The sequence below is a fragment of the Hyperolius riggenbachi genome, chromosome 8 (genome assembly GCF_040937935.1).
Source record: "Hyperolius riggenbachi isolate aHypRig1 chromosome 8, aHypRig1.pri, whole genome shotgun sequence".
In the NCBI taxonomy this organism is placed as follows: domain Eukaryota; kingdom Metazoa; phylum Chordata; class Amphibia; order Anura; family Hyperoliidae; genus Hyperolius; species Hyperolius riggenbachi.
Genome location: NC_090653.1, coordinates 243,779,134 through 243,797,038, shown reverse-complemented (window position 1 = coordinate 243,797,038; position 17,905 = coordinate 243,779,134). Strand labels below are relative to the sequence as shown.

At 46.4% G+C, this 17,905-nt stretch overlaps 1 long non-coding RNA gene across 4 annotated transcripts in view; it reads right to left on the bottom strand.

Moving 5' to 3' along the window:
- The window catches only part of LOC137527704 (uncharacterized), a 667,489-nt gene that overhangs the window by 404,329 nt on the left and 245,255 nt on the right, over positions 1 to 17,905 (bottom strand). For 3 of the 4 annotated variants that reach the window (XR_011023198.1, XR_011023200.1, XR_011023199.1), the window contains exon 4: positions 212 to 251. The exons of the other annotated variant lie outside the window; for it this stretch is intronic. This is a non-coding gene — a long non-coding RNA (uncharacterized lncRNA). The remainder of the gene's footprint in view (positions 1 to 211; positions 252 to 17,905) is intronic. 4 annotated transcript variants of the gene reach the window in all.

Here is a 17,905-nt window from a genome sequence, read left to right as displayed (position 1 = left end):
AGCAGTTGGGGCCCTCTTACAGCTATGGGCTCCCTTGCGGGTGCTGTGCTGCTCCCCTCTAGTTACGCCTCTGGTCCTTTCACTGGAAGTAGTGTTTAATTAATGGAGGATGCACAGTAATTCAGCCACTACCAGTTTTAATAGATAGAACAATATGGTCCCTAACATGAGTAATCATTTCCCATAAGAGTGTTTGGTCAGTTTTACTTACCCACACACCTGACAGGCGACCCATTTCACGCTGCTCCTTCCTATAGGAAAGCAAAAAGGTGTGAACAGTACTGTAGGCAGGCAACAATGTACAGTAACAGGGGGTACCTATTCCTGGCTTCCTATACTGGGGTACCCTATACCTGGCTACCTATACTGGAGGCATCTATACCTGGCTACCTATACTGGGGGAACCTATGCCTGGCTACCTATACTGAGGGCACCTATACCTTGCTACCTATGGCTACCTATGGTGGGGGCACCTATGCCTGGCTAGCTATACTGGGAGCACCTATGCCTGGCTACCTATACTGGGGGTACCCTATGCCTGGCTACCTCTGGTGGGGGCACCTATGCCTGGCTACCTATACTGGGAGCACCTATGCCTGGCTACCTATACTGGGGGTACCCTATGCCTGGCTACCTATACTGGGGCACCTATACCTGGCTACCTATACTGGGAGCACCTATGCCTGGCTACCTATATTGGGGGTACCCTATGCCTGACTACCTATACCTGGCTACCTATACTGGGAGCACATATGCCTGGCTACCTATACTGGGGGTACCCTATGCCTGGCTACCTATACTGGGGGCACCTATACCTGGCTACCTATACTGGGGGCACCTATACCTGGCTACCTATACTGGGGGCACCTATACCTGGCTACCTATAATGGGGGCACCAATGCCTGGCTACCTATACTGGGGGCACCTATACCTCGCTACCTATGGTGGGGGCACCTATGCCTGGCTACCTATACTGGGAGCACCTATGCTTGGCTACCTATACTGGGGGTACCCTATGCCTGGCTACCTATGGTGGGGGCACCTATGCCTGGCTACCTATACTGGGAGCACCTATGCCTGGCTACGTATACTGGGGGTACCCTATGCCTGGCTACCTATACTGGGGGCACCTATACCTGGCTACCTATACTGGGGGCACCTATACCTGGATACCTATACTGGGGGCACCTATGCCTGGCTACCTATACTGGGGGCACCTATACCTCGCTACCTATGGTGGGGGCACCTATGCCTGGCTACCTATACTGGGAGCACCTATGCCTGGCTACCTATACTGGGGGTACCCTATGCCTGGCTACCTATGGTGGGGGCACCTATGCCTGGCTACCTATACTGGGAGCACCTATGCCTGGCTACCTATACTGGGGGTACCCTATGCCTGGCTACCTATACTGGGGGCACCTATACCTGGCTACCTATACTGGGGGCACCTATACCTGGCTACCTATACTGGGGGCACCTATACCTGGCTACCTATACTTGGAGTACCTATGACTGGCTACCTACACTGGGGGCACCTATGCCTGGCTACCTATACTGGGGGCACCTATGCCTGGCTACCTATACTGGGGGCACCTATACCTCGCTACCTATGGTGGGGGCACCTATGCCTGGCTACCTATACTGGGGGCACCTATACTGGGGGTGCACCTATACCTGGCTACCTATACTGGGGGCACCTATACCTGGCTACCTATACTGGGGGCACCTATACCTGGCTACCTATACTGGGGGCACCTATACCTGGCTACCTATACTGGGGGCACCTATACCTGGCTGCCTATACTGGGGCACCCATACCTGGCTACCTGTACTGGGGGCACCCATACCTGGCTACCTATACTGGGGGGCACCTACACCTTGCTACCTATACTGGGGGCATCTATGCCTGGCTACCTATACTGGGGGCACCTATGCCTAGCTACCTATGCTGGGGGCACCTATGCCTGGCTACCTCTACTGGGGGCATCTATGCCTGGCTACATATACTGGGGGCACCTATACTGGGGGGTTAAATGCCACATCGTAAATAACGTTGGCAAGTCCATAGGGGGGGGGGCGCAATTTTTACACCCTGGGTGCAATTTAGCCTAGAAACTGCTCTGGTTACAATAGTAAAAGCCTTTATTGAAACTACTGCGCCTGCAGTTCAGATTCTGTTCTATACCTATCACCAGTTAGTCTCCTGCTCTATTACAGCTACTTCTTCCACAGCAGCCCTGTGATATCCGTGCTTTTGTTGGCTTCCTTATCCTTATTAATTTTTCATGAGCAAGCTGCAACGGGAAAACTTTGTGCAAGGGATGCAGAGTTCTGTAAAACAGCTTATCAGGCCAGCGAGCCTATCATCAGCACGCTGCTGCAATGTGCTCTGTAGATCTCTTTAAATATTCACAAAAGCTTAGCAGCAGTCTTTAAAACTCCCACGTCCACCCGAGAGACAGTAATCTGAACTTAGTGGCAAACGAAAGGCTTCAGGCTGAGTAGCTCAGCCCCAATTATCCTCGCTAGAACGACGGGGAGAATCTGCTTATGTTGTTGTTCCGAAGTGCTATGCTATATGGCGCAGTGGGTCCGGAGTCTGATCGCTCGTTACTGTAACCTGCTTTATGCCAATTTTCACGAAGGTCATGCGCAGGTTAAAAGGGAAAGACTTTGAGGTTGGGAATGGAGCGCAATGTCAAACAGGCAGAGGTTGCATGCAAAGCGCAAAGGCTGCTGCTAAGATATGCAAGTGATGTAAATGTGTCCCTAGCCAGTTGGCTATCACAGTCAATATTCAGGTTCAGGCTTTGCTATCTAGCCTAGGTAGAGGTATACGGTGTACCCTGAAGACTGACGAGATGTTTCAGCTTTCATTTCTATGGTTGAGATCTTTCTCTTTATTTATTTCTTTAAGTAGGGGGCTTGTGCAGAGCCTGATTTGTGGACATGATTCTGTACATCTATCTCCACCTTGCAAACAAGCTAGGTTGCTCCGGTTGGGGCCTATAGAGACACACAGGTAGAAGAACATCTTGCAATACGTATGTACTGTATGAATATAGATGATACAGTAATAGTTGGAGCTGAATAAAATATTAGTTTATAAATCAGTTTAGTATTTAGACACAACCTGAATGAAAAATAAAGAAAACCTGTATTGAAAAAAAGTGCCATTAGCCTTCGTATTCAACAGGTCTGTATTAAAAAAACAAACAAAAGCATTATAGGGTAAATGTTACCTTCCACATGTCCTACCAGTTTTATCTCCCCAATCTCATAAGGGGCTAATAATATGACGTCCCGGAGATCAAAGCTGTACAGGGATGATGATATTTACCATACTATGCTTTTTATCATTAGTAGGATAGTATACACTCTGTATCCATGTGGCTATGGATCCACATTTATGACAATCCATTATCATTATATAATAGTGGAAACTGTGAGCCATAATGTGCCGGAAATCTATTGCTGAAATTTCCATAGTAGAGTCAGTATAGTGTTGTACCGTGTTAGCCATCAGTAAAAGCAAGAAGTTCTGAATCAGGATGATACTATTTATTGGCTAACTTAGAGGTATTTAGGTATTTAATTATTTAAGTATTTATATAAATATATATATATATATATATAGAGAGAGAGAGAGAGAGAGAGAGAGAGAGAGAGAGAGAGAGAGAGAGAGAGAGAGAGAGAGAGAGAGAGAGAAAAGAGAGAGAGAGAGAGACAGGTATAAATATAAAGTAAGCTTTCGGCTAAGAAGTTTATTAGTGAGCACCTTAATGAGGAGAAAGAGGGAAAGAGATTGATGAGTAGACAACACAGGAGGTAGGTATGACATTCTAATTTTCAATTCAGGTTTGCTGTGAAGAAAACAAAAGATAAAGAAAAGGAGGACTGGGGGGGGGGGGGGAGGAAGACTCCCTGGGGAGGTACATATAATGCTTTTGCAATGCAGACAATGAGTTGGAGGACCCACAGCAGAATTGACCTCACAATGATTAAAGAAGAAAACGTTAAATGCCTTTGCGTTACCCAGTCAGAGCCCCAACTGAAACCCTAGTGAAAATCTGTGGAATGACTTGAAGACTGCAGTCCACCAATGAACACCATAAAATCAGACTGAGCTTTAAAGCAGGAGTTTCACCATAAAAATTAAATTTCAACAGCAACTGGTCTGAGTGTATTAAGTGATAAAGATGCTAATCCTGCATTCAAAACTTTCAAAACATTTTCTGCTGTTATGATTTGGAGTTATCACATACTTAAGGAGCACTGGCCCTTTAGTAGTCAGTGCCAAACAGTTGCATGCTGGGGGTTCTTTTTATCTATAATATATTCCTTCTTTTCCCTTTATTTCCCTGCCAGCTGCTTATCTGAAACCTGATCCCCTGCTCACTTGTGTTTACAAGCAAGGCTGAGATGACACATTGATTGGAGGAGAAAATAAAAAAGTAAAGGGCAGAAATGACATCACAAGTTAGCCTAAACTGTGAGCAAAAGACATGGCCCCCACCAGGAAAAGAATTCTCTTCATTTACTAAATATGATTCACTGAAATCAAAACGTGGACAGTACTATACATGTGGTGTGTGTGTGTGTGCGTGCGTGCGTGTGTGTGTGAGATTCTTTTCTATATTTAGATTATAGACTGTAATTTTGTTGCCTGAGGTTCACTTCTGTTTAGGGTGGGCCTCTATCCCAGGCCAATTCAGACTGGCCAATCTGCAGGAGACCTTGCAAAAAATGTTTTGCTGCTCATTGTTACTTTCTACAAAGTCACCACTCCATGATACAGAAACTATACTGTAAGCTTTAATTCTGTCCCATCTGCCAAGCACAAATAGTAAGAAGTAGCATACTACTTTCACACCCCTTGACATATTTCAGGGGAGCAAATGCTTTCAAATGATTTTAAAATTCCTATGTTTGGGGGTTGGTTTAGATTTTAGGCTGATTGCGTGTGTATAAATGTGTGTGTGTAATATAACATTGGTATTATACTTTATATATAATAGCTTGAAACTCATCAAGGACCTCACAAGTGGTTTTATCATCTATGACATCACAAGAAATCACCTGCATACACAAAGTACGGTAATCACTCCACTAATGTATGCTAATAGCTCTGCGAGGTTATCTAGTACTAGACTAACTTATGATGTCATTCCATTAGAAGTCTGAGGGTGTGTGCGTGTGCATGTGTGAAAGAGAGAGAGAGAGAGAGAGAGAGAGAGAGACCTTCGCTCCAAATTCCCCATAGTGGTCCATTAAAGCAGCTGGTACTGACAAGCAACTGGAGGTTAAATCACTAGTCGACACCCCCAAACTGCCTGCTGCAAGATTTTTACCAAAGTCAGCCAGCACCAAGCTTGTAGATAGAACTGCCTCTTTGACTACAATGGGGCTTTCAACTCTCTAGCATTTTACACCAGCAATTCCTGGCACCCAATGCCAAGAATCAAATGCAATGTGAACTAGCCCATGTACATTAACAAGTGATTGTGTGCAACTAAATAATTGTGGTAGCATAATAAACAGTATAGTAGCGTTGGGTGGGACAGGGCCAGTCCTAGTCAGAGTGGGGCAAGCCCTCCTGACCTGACCCGCACCCACCCTTCCCCAATTCAATGCAGCATTAGGTGACCTCTTTTTCTCCTCCTCACCTAGATAGCATTAGGTTGCCCAGCAGGGGCCCCAAAGTCTCCCCCTAAGTGAACAGCAGTCCACCGGAGCCCCTGCAGAGTGTTTGCAGTGGTAGGAACGCATCTGTTGGGCCGTTGTGCTCTTCTTTCAGTCTGTGTGCTGCATCCATCTTCATTCCCGCTTGCTGCCTTTTCTTCTTTTGTGACCCAGCAACACATATGTAGTCAAAGAACATGCTGCAGACTTACATGGGGAGAGGATGAAGACAGTAGCACATAGACTGAAGGAAGAGCGTGCCAGACGGTGAGTTCACTCCGCTGCAAGCACTATATTTCACTATTTAAAGGGAACCAGAGATGAACGTTTCACACAAAATAAACATATCAGTTGATAGCTTGTAAAGAATAAATGCTCTACCCGATAATTTTGCCACTCTAGTGTGCCTTTTTTAGTGTTTTTTATCCATTATTGCTCCAGGAAAAATCAAATATGGCCGCCGGCTCATATCCCTTCTCCTTCCGGGTTATATGAGTTGTTCTGGATGTGCTGTCTAGGCTATATGAGACTATGCTGCTATCTAGGCTAAATGCAGCCTTTCATCTATGTGCTTTCATTTTGGTATGATCTGCCTGTAGGAAGTGTCACTGATAATAACTGCAGTTTCATTCCTATGAGAATCTAGTGCACACAGAGCACACAGGGATCATATTACAGCCACAGAGCTTCTCTCTCAGGAGCAGCAGCCCCTCCCAGTCATCACAGCTCTCAGTATGCAAAGCAGAAGATCTAAGCCAGGAGGGGGAAGGCTTGGGCTTGAAAGGACTCCACAGAAGAGTGACTCAGCTATAATGATTCCAGGTCAAACCTCGACTGAATAGTCGATGGATTCTTATCACAGTTGCTAATAGACTAATTAAGCAGATAACAATGAAACTAAAAGCAGGGTAGGTGTTTACTGTCATGTTCCCACTGATAAATGTAATAAAATACATGAGGGTGCTTCATCTCTGGTTCTCTTTAAGTGGAGACCTGAGGGGGGCATTATTCACTTGAGGGAAGACATGGGGGCATCTGGCTCTGTGGCCCTGGGAAATGTCCCAATTCTCCCCTATGAAAGCGCCGGCCCTTTGGTGGGACAAAACGCTTGGCTCAGATAAACAGAAGACTTGATCTCTAGTATTATAAAACTGTTGAGCTTTAGCAGCACATGCAAACATATCAACATTTTACCACATTTGCCAATGCTTTCGGACCGTTACATATAGTGATAGATTTACTTTAAATAGTTATGTACTCAACATTGGCTCGATGTGGCAAATTATCAACTACACCCTACTTCCTGACCAGAACTGTGGACTACTTGATTTAAAGAGAAGGTCCAAGCAAAAAAAAAAAATGAGTTTAACTTACCTGGGGCTTCTACCAGCCCCATGTAGCCATCCTGTGCCCTCATAGTCACTCACTGCTGCTCCAGTCCCCCGCTGGCAGCTTTCTGACCTCGGAGGTCAGGGCCGCATTGCGTACATTTTTACGCATTCCCGCTAGTGCAGGAACATTAACATATACATTTTTACGCGTAAGTGGTGCAACGCATACATTTTTGTTCCTGCACTAGCTGGAATGCGTAAAAATGTATGCAATGCGGCCCTGACCTCCGAGGTCAGAAAGCTGCCAGCGGGGGACTGGAGCAGCAGTGAGTGACTACGAGGGCACAGGATGGCTACATGGGGCTGGTAGAAGCCCCAGGTAAGTGAAACTCATTTTTTTTTTTTTGCTTGGACCTTCCCTTTAAGTGAATCAGAGGTGAAAATAAACTGATGAGATAAACAATTGTATTTATCCTCCTACTCCTGAAAATGACTTTTTTTTTAGATATCCCATGGTTTTATTTTATAATTAAACATTTACAAAGTAGATTGAATGCTTTATTGTCTCTGTTTAATGGCAGCCTATTAAAGGCCCGTAACAACGATGTGATTTTCCCTACGATCCTTCTGACGACCAGCAATACTTTGAGCGATGAGCGGTCGTTTACATAATCTTGCGACGTAGGTACAGAGGTGCGATCACGTGAACGTCGTTTAGCATCAAGCAGCGATAAAACCGTCATGGTGGATCGGATCTTCAAAGAGGACCTGAGAAGGCGAGGTGCAGACTGAGCCGCGTCGACTGGCCACGACTGGAGGACTTTTTTTTGGTCCGATTACAGAAGATCCAGGAGGAGGACGGTGAGGGAGTGATAAGTCTGGAGGGGGCTCGAGGAAGCCCCAGCTATGTATCATTTTTCCCCCTCCCCGTCTGGTACACTTTAAGATCCCCGACGACTCCCCTACAAAGTACCGCGACCTCTTGCAAGTCTCGTTCGTGGCTGTCGTGCATGCCTGCCGGAAGATGGATTGGGGGCGTACGTTAAAAAAGGGCGCCGGGAAAAAAGGGCGCAGGGTTTTAAAAGATAATCATGAATAACGTTTAAAAAAAATTGTGTTATATTTTGTTTAAAAATAATGTTTTATAAAGTTATAAATCATTAAATAATGTGTATAAAATCGGCAATTTTAAAAACGTTAATCTTCCCTGTTTAAAAATTGAAATTTATAATAATGTTTTATAAAACATTAATAAGAATTTTACTAAAGCTATACCTAACCCTACTCTCACACAGAACCCTCCCTGTACCTATCCCTAACCCCTAGACCCCCCTGTTGGTGCCTAACCCTAAGACCCCCCTGTTGGTGCCTAAACCTAAGACCCCCCTGTTGGTGCCTAACCCTAAGACCCCCCTGATGGTGCCTAACCCTAAGACCCCCCTGTTGGTGCCTAAACCTAAGACCCCCCTCTTGGTGCCTAAACCTAAGACCCCCCCTGTTGGTGCCTAAACCTAAGACCCCCCTGTTGGTGCCTAAACCTAAGACCCCCCTGTTGGTGCCTAACCCTAAGACCCCCCTGTTGGTGCCTAAACCTAAGACCCCCCTGTTGGTCCCTAAACCTAAGACCCCCCTGTTGGTGCCTAAACCTAAGACCCCCCTATTGGTGCCTAAACCTAAGACCCCCCTGGTGGTGCCTAAACCTAAGACCCCCCTGTGATAAGCATTAATAACGTTTTAAAACAATATGGTGCGGTTTTTCGTTTAAAAATGTGAAAAAAAAATGTAAGTACGGTTTTTCGTTTAAAAGTAATGTTTTAAAAAAATATTGTACTGTTTTTCGTTTAAAAATAATGTTTAAAAAATTATAAATCATTAAATAATGTGTAATCATGAGAAACAGTTATAAAACATTAAAAGTCTCCGGGCGCCGCTTTTAAAACGTTATTTTTCTCCGGCGCCCTTTTTTCCTGTTGGGCGCCGATTAAACGATATTTATTATGGGAGTGAATGGCGGCGCCCTTTTTGTCCACCTGCCTCATGCGCCCAAATTTCCTGCTTCCGGATTGGGGAGTGCTCGTTGTCATGGGACATCGCTGGGTCGCGATGTGAGAATGTAGCTTAAGTGTTCCAGAGTAAAAATGCATTAATTATTGACCATTATCTATCTCTCCCCTGCGGGCAGAAGTTGTATTCTGCCAAGGAAACTTTTATGGTTGTAACTTAGGCTTACTATACTCTGATAAGGTACAAACAAGTCATGTCACATGTCACTTCCATGCCTGAAAATAAACTCTTCCAGGCAGCAAAACAAAGTAAGTAAAGCAGCCTGGTTATTAACCACTTTATCCACCACTACAGTACCACTACTACAGTATGTCCTCTGTAACTTCATCTAAGCCAAGAGTCAGTAGATATACATCTTGTAGCAGAAGCAGTGCTGTGCAGGATTGGGCTTGCTCCTGTGCACATTTCTGGCACTGTCTGATGCAGCACTAATTGGTGAACGGGAATATATGTTTCCTGTGCTAATGAGATTGATTTTTACCATTAAAAATACTTTTATTTGCTCAGTTCATAGTGAAAAATACACTCTGTAGCATTATTTTAGAATCAAATATCTTCACCATAAATTGTGACAGGAACATAATCTAAGTTTTGTGATAAGTGGTAAGAATAGCCAAACAAAATGTGTGTTTTTTATCTACAGTAGTACTTTTATTTTTAAACTGGAATTGGTAAAACAGAGAAATAATGTGTTTTTTTTCTATTTTTTCCTTGTTTTCCCATTAAAATTCATAGAAAACAAAATTGTTCGAGGGAAAAAAATGGCATACAATGAAAGCCTAGTGTGTCTTGAAAAAAAATATATATATTTCATTTCTGTGTCATAAGTAGGGATAAAGTTATTTCTGATTAAATAAGGACATAGCTAAACTGACAAAACTGCTCTGGTCCATAAGTGGAAAACAAGGTCAGGATGTGAAGTGGTTAATATGTTTTGCACTGTACATACACATGTTTATCTCATCATGTCACTGTGAGGAAACGCGGAAAAGCCGTCGTCTCTCAAAGTGAGGCGGCTGTTTCCGCGTCCAGCAGGGCGTCACAACGCGGAAAAATAGCCGCATGCCGCTTAGGCAGAGCGGCGGAATCCGCATTGGGAACGGCGGAATCCGCATTGAGAACGGCGGAATCCGCATTGGAGGCGGCCCCCGCAAGCGGTTCACAAAATACATTGTTAGACAGTACTGGTGTGGCTGGGACTGATAGTCCACCAAGATTCAGACTTACACGCGCGCGAGCACAGAGGCAGAGTTTAAATAACAGTTAGAAGGGAGTCAGCTGACCAGCTGGGTCAGCTGACAATTTCCACTGCTCTCATTGGACCAGCAATTAGGGAGGTCTTGGAAAGGTCCTAGAGTATATATACTGCTGGTTGTTCACTTGCTCTTTGTCCGGCGTGCGATCACATACGTGGAAGCACCCAGATCCGTAGTCAGATCCGCAAGTGTGCCGGGACCAGCTGGAGCTGTAATCCTACACTTAGCTAGATTATTTTGATAGCTAAAGTACTAGTTTGATTGTGATTATCTGTTATGACTTTTGCCTGCCTTGACTACCCTTCTGAACTCTGATCCTGTACCTCGATATTTTTTGATACTCTGTTGCCGAACCCCGGCTCGTTCCTTGACTCTGCTTCTGCCTCCTGATTTTGTACCCCGATATATCTAATACCCCGTTGCTGAACCCTGCCTGTACTTTGACTCCGCCTTTGCCTCCTGATCTTGTACTTTATCTGTCCGTGTGTGTACGACTTGGCTTGTCCGACCTCGAGAACCGACCTTACTGTTAGAGGCGGTTCCTCGCTCTGTTAGTAATCCTTCCTCCTGAAGGTTACTTCCAGTCTGTCCTTCCTACTGTCAGTCTGACTCCTCCCGTCTTGGAGAGCTCAGGTCTGCGGAAGGAATCTGTGCAGTACTCCTTGCTGCACTGAGGCCTAGTCCTCTAAGTGTTACTGTTACACCCAACACTACACTCTACTCAGGTGAACACAGGTTAGCTAGTATATCGGATTATCAGTGATACTGCAGATCACGTATAATCTGGTATACATCTGTATTCCCAGTGATTCTGCAGATCACTGGTAATCAGATCCTCTCTGTGCTTCACCGATCTTTACAGAACGCCAGACCACAATACTGATGGACGCACGCGCTGACCCTCTGACTGTGCTTGCCACTTCGGTGGATACCATCCATCAAGCACTGGGCCAGCACAAAGCCTTAATTGATGCACTAAAAGGCTCTGTGCAAACTCTTCAGACGTCAGTTGATTCAGTGCGATCCTCTCCTAGTGATGACATACGTATGCCTGTACCTGATAAATTTTTCGGCCACAAGTCTGACTTCCGGAATTTTAGGAGTAGAGTGTTGTCATACTTCGAGCTGAGACCCCGATCCTCGGGGACTGAGACCCAACGGGTCATATTTATTAAAACATTGTTAACCGGTGACTCCCAGACCTGGGCATACAATCTGCCTCCCACTGATACTGCTCTAACTTCGGTAGAGGAATTTTTTAAGGCCATGGCCGTGATATACGACGACCCTGACCTTGCGGCTACCTCTGAGCGCAAGCTCAAACTTTTGCGGCAAGGCAGAGGCTCAGTCGAGGATTACGCGGCAGAATTCCGCAGATGGTCAGTCACTGCCAGATTTGATAATTTTGCCCTGGTGGATTACTTCTTGTCTGGGTTGTCGGAGGAGATCTCCGATTTAATGTTAACTTTGCCCGGACCCAGGACAGTCGATGAGGCCATCACATCGGCCATCCGAGTCGACCGTCGATTACGCCATCAGAGGCAAATTCGAGGCAGTCACCGTGTAAGGGTGGCATGCTATGCGGCACCCTCTGCTGCACCCTTAGTAACACCGTCTCCCTCTGTCTCATCCCCTCCGGCCTTGCCTCCACCCGAACCAATGCAGATTGGTCGATCGAAATTGACCCAGGTGGAGCGAAGGCGGAGGATGACGGAACAGCTGTGCTTGTATTGTGCAGAAGCAGGGCATAGGGTGCGAAACTGCCCGAAGAAGTCGGGAAACGAGTTTGCCTAGGAGTAGTGGGGGGTGACACCCTAGGCACACCATTTTCACCCCTTCAAGAAAAGAAATTGCTTCTCCCCTGTACAATTACATGGGAGAAGAAATCTGTGGCCACTGAGGCTTTCATTGATTCGGGCTCAGCGGCCAATTTTATGAACTTTAAGTTTGCTCAGGAGTTGGGTATTCCTCTCACTCCTGTGACACCCCCCATTCAGGTCACGGCAGTAGACGACTCCCCTCTGCAACGGAATCGTGCTCTGTCACAGACCCCGGAGGTAAAGGTCACCATAGGGGTACTGCATGGGGAACAATTATCGTTTTTTGTATTGCACATGTCTACCTCAACTATTATCCTAGGCATGCCGTGGTTGCAACTTCATTCACCTCAAATAGACTGGGCCACGGGTCAGTTAACCACTTGGTCACCTCGTTGTTTTCAGCGGTGTTTGGGGAAGTTGACCTTGGGGCAAACCAGAATTCAGGTGGAAGGGGTACCAGATCAGTACTCTGAATTTTCCGACGTGTTCTGTCCCAAGGCAGCTGATAAATTGCCCCCACATCGCCCTTTTGATTGTCCCATTGATCTCCGTTCAGGTTGTGTACCTCCCCGGGGTCATTTGTACAATCTATCAGGGCCCGAAAAATTGGCCATGCAGGAGTACATCCGTGAAAATTTGGCCAAGGGTTTCATTCGCCCGTCCCAGTCACCTGCTGGAGCAGGGTTCTTTTTTGTCAAAAAGAAAGATGGAGGCCTGCGACCCTGCATCGATTATCGCGGTCTCAACAAGATTACTGTAAAAAATCGCTATCCGTTGCCACTGATAGATGATTTGTTCACTCAGATTACTGACGCTAAAATCTTTTCTAAGCTAGATTTGCGGGGCGTACAATCTAATACGTATAAGAAGGGGCGATGAGTGGAAAACGGCCTTTAATACACCAGACGGGCATTATGAGTACCTGGTGATGCCCTTCGGGCTATGTAATGCTCCGGCCGTTTTCCAGGAACTCATTAACGAGGTATTCCGGGAGGTGTTGGGGAAATTTGTTCTAGTTTATCTTGATGATATTCTTATCTTCTCCAACAACCTCGCTGAACATAGAAACCATGTGAGGTTTGTGTTGAATCAGTTAAGGCAGAACTCGTTATACGCAAAGCTTGAGAAGTGCATCTTTGAAGTAACATCTGTCGCTTTCTTGGGGTACATAATTTCCACCACGGGCCTATCTATGGATCCTGCCAAGGTCTCCGCTGTTCTGGAGTGGCCACAGCCGGTTGGGTTGAAATCCCTTCAGCGCTTTCTTGGCTTCGCCAACTACTATAGACGGTTTATAAAAGGGTACTCCACGGTCATTGCTCCCCTACCCTGTCTCACTAAGAAGGGGGCAGATACCACCCACTGGTCTCCTGAGGCTTTACAGGCTTTTGCCACCCTGAAGGGCCTATTCTGTTCAGCACCCATCCTCAGACATGTGGATGCCTCTTTCCCGTTCATTGTGGAGGTGGATGCCTCGGAGGTTGGGGTGGGGGCTGTGCTGTCTCAGCGGTCAGGCTTGCAGGGTAGAATGCAACCGTGTGCGTATTTCTCTCGCAGGTTCTCCCCTGCAGAGAGGAATTACGATATTGGCAACAGGGAGCTTTTGGCCATCAAATTGGCTTTCGAGGAATGGCGACATTGGTTAGAGGGAGCTGAGCATACCATCACGGTTTACACCGATCACAAAAACCTAGAGTACATCGAGGGGGCTAAGAGGTTGAGCCCGCGCCAGGCTCGATGGTCGTTGTTCTTCTCTAAGTTTAGTTTCATTATTACGTACACCCCAGGGAGCAAGAATGTTAAGGCGGATGCTCTATCCAGATGTTTTGAGTCAGAGACAGCACAGCCCTCCGTTCCAGAGACCATTATTCCCCAGAGATTAATACTGGCAGCCAATGGAACTTGGGAGGATTGGAGGGAGACGTTGGCTCCCTTTCAGCAAGACATCCCGGAAGGGAAGCCCGCAGGGGTCCTGTTCGTTCCTCTGCCTTTTCGCCTTCAGGTTCTTGAGATGTTCCATGCGCATAAGAATGCAGGGCATCCTGGGGCATCCAGAACACAGGATCTGGTAGCCAGATGCGCCTGGTGGCCTTGCTTGGCAGCGGATTGCAAGGAATATGTGAAAGAGTGTTTGATATGTGCCAAGAGTAAACCCTCCCGGCTGGCACCTGTCGGTACTTTACAGCCTTTGCCCACCCCGAATGAGCCGTGGACCCACCTGTCCATGGATTTTGTGGGCGAGCTTCCCAGGTCTGAAGGTATGGCGGTCATTTGGGTGATAGTCGACCGCTTTAGTAAGATGGCCCACTTTGTGCCTTTGAAAGGACTCCCCTCGGCTCAGGAATTGGCCGAGTTGTTTATCACTCATGTCTTCCGTTTACACGGCATTCCCGAAGACATAGTCTCAGACAGGGGAGTCCAATTTGTCTCACGATTCTGGAAAGCTTTTTGCCACCTCATGGGCATAAAGCTGTCTTTTTCATCTGGCTATCACCCACAGACCAACGGCCAGACTGAGAGAATAAATCAGTCTTTAGAGCAATTTTTAAGGTGTTATGTAGCAGAGGCGCAGGACGATTGGGTCAGATTCTTGCCCTTCACAGAATTTGCCCAGAATAATTAAAAAAAACTCGTCCTCCGGATTCTCTCCTTTTCAGGTGGTGACGGGGAGGTCACCCAAATTTTCCCCATTACCTATAGCCTCCACTCCATTCCCAGCCCTGGAGGCCTGGCAAAGGTCATTGAAGGACCTTTGGGGGACGGTTAGAAGTAACCTGGAGAAGGCCTTTTTGAGTCAGAAGGGTCAAGCTGACAAGAGACGGTCGCTGGAGTGGAAGTTCCGACCAGGAGACTTGGTCTGGGTGTCCACACGTCACTTGACCCTAAGACAGCCTTCGAATAAGCTTGGTCCCAGTTTTGTGGGTCCATTCCCGGTTGTCAAGAAAGTCAATGATGTTACTTACACCGTTGATCTTCCCTCTGGCATGCGGGGGGTGAGGTCCTTCCACGTGTCCCTTCTTAAGCCAGCAGTCCAGGTGGGTCCCACTCCTCCTCCTCCTGTCTTGGTAGATGCCCAACCCGAATATGAGGTGGAGAAGATTCTAGATTCACGCTCTGTACAAAACTCGGTACAATACCTCGTACACTGGAAAGGGTACGGCATTGAGGAGAGGCAATGGGTACCGGGGACACGCATGCATGCAGACGAATTAAGAAGGGAATTTCATGCCTTACATCCCGAGAAACCTGGTGGGAGTTGTCCGGAGTCCACTCCTCGGGGGGGGGGGGGTACTGTGAGGAAACGCGGAAAAGCCGTCGTCTCTCAAAGTGAGGCGGCTGTTTCCGCGTCCAGCAGGGCGTCACAACGCGGAAAAACTGCCGCATGCCGCTTAGGCAGAGCGGCGGAATCCGCATTGGGAACGGCGGAATCCGCATTGAGAACAGCGGAATCCGCATTGGAGGCGGCCCCCGCAAGCGGTTCACAGAATACATTGTTAGACAGTACTGGTGTGGCTGGGACTGATAGTCCACCAAGATTCAGACTTACACGCGCGCGAGCACAGAGGCAGAGTTTAAATAACAGTTAGAAGGGAGTCAGCTGACCAGCTGGGTCAGCTGACAATTTCCACTGCTCTCATTGGACCAGCAATTAGGGAGGTCCTGGAAAGGTCCTAGAGTATATATACTGCTGGTTGTTCACTTGCTCTTTGTCTGGGGTGCGATCACATACGTGGAAGCACCCAGATCCGTAGTCAGATCCGCAAGTGTGCCGGGACCAGCTGGAGCTGTAATCCTACACTTAGCTAGATTATTTTGATAGCTAAAGTACTAGTTTGATTGTGATTATCTGTTATGACTTTTGCCTGCCTTGACTACCCTTCTGAACTCTGATCCTGTACCTCGATATTTCTGATACTCTGTTGCCGAACCCCGGCTCGTTCCTTGACTCTGCTTCTGCCTCCTGATTTTGTACCCCGATATATCTGATACCCCGTTGCTGAACCCTGCCTGTACTTTGACTCCACCTTTGCCTCCTGATCTTGTACTTTATCTGTCCGTGTGTGTACGACTTGGCTTGTCCGACCTCGAGAACCGACCTTACTGTTAGAGGCGGTTCCTCGCTCTGTTAGTAATCCTTCCTCCTGAAGGTTACTTCCAGTCTGTCCTTCCTACTGTCAGTCTGACTCCTCCCGTCTTGGAGAGCTCAGGTCTGCGGAAGGAATCTGTGCAGTACTCCTTGCTGCACTGAGGCCTAGTCCTCTAAGTGTTACTGTTACACCCAACACTACACTCTACTCAGGTGAACAGAGGTTAACTAGTATATCGGATTATCAGTGATACTGCAGATCACGTATAATCTGGTATACATCTGTATTCCCAGTGATTCTGCAGATCACTGGTAATCAGATCCTCTCTGTGCTTCACCGATCGTTACAGTCACATGTCACCTTGGGTACAAGTTAAATCAGATTTCAGCAAAAATCTCTTCGTTTTTGGTGAGGCTGATTTCCACTTCAATGTTTGAGTGTGGTGTTCCTCATAATGCGCACATTTGTATGCGATATAACACAGGCATCCTCCAAAGCCATGCAATCTTTTTTCAATGGACAAAAATATACAGAAATACACTCAAATGGACCTAGTGGAAATTCACCCAAAGGGGCCTTTTTGGTTTCTTTTGATCATCCCTCTCAGTGGTTCTGTGTCACTCTGAGCTTATAGGATACTCTGCATTCAGCCAACATGGCTAGTGCTGTACCGTAATACAAAGTTATGGGGCTGTTGTTCCCCCTACCGTTCCTCCCTGTGCCCGATTGCTGGTCTCCTCTAAACTTTCAACTGAAAATACAATAAAAAAAATTGATTAACTAAGGTCATTGTTTTTAATCCATTTTTGTTCGATTGAATGGTTTTATTGAATCGATCATCCAGCTGATTAAAACATTTTTTTTATAAAGGATGGAAGCCTATACTGGTGACCTCACACATATTGACCAGAATGATTGATGACAGGCACATCCAATCATTTTGATCATATGTGCCTGAAATTTACTAATCTCCCTGAAATGGAGCAATAATGTTAGATCAGTTTTGAGGGGGTCAGTGATTCTGAAAACATGAAAGATCTCGGCAGGTCTGTGGTTTTCCAGCAGCACAAAGTCCTGGTGTATGGTGTCTTCAATGGCAGGAGGCAGTTTGCTTTAACCACTTAAGGACCACAGTCTTACACCCCCCTAGTAACCAGGCTATTTTTTTTTACAAATTAGGGCTCTGCAGCTTTAATGGCTCGCTGCAGAGCCACACAGCCAAGCACACAAATGAACCCCCCCCCCCCCCTTCTCTGCCCACCAACAGAGATTTCTGTTGGAGGGCTTTGATCGCTGCTGCAGGCTGTTTTTTTTATTTTTATTAATTTCATTGTGTTTTTTTTTTAAATAAATGTATACAATTTTATTTTTTTTATTATTCCCCTCCCTCCCCCCTCCAGCTAATCAGAGCGATCCCTTCTCATAGGCATCAGCCTATAAGAGGGGATCGCGATCAAAGCCTCTCTAGGGGACAGCCGAGTGACACAGCTGTCCCCAGTACAGCGCTGCACAATGTAAATATACGGCAGTTTCGCCGTCTAACAGTCTAATAGCGGCTAAAGGGGGTTGTAACATACAAAAATGATTTTAAAAAATTGCCAAACAAATAGTGCCCCAAACACATACAGTATATAACCCCATTTTTAAATTCGGTCCCTAAA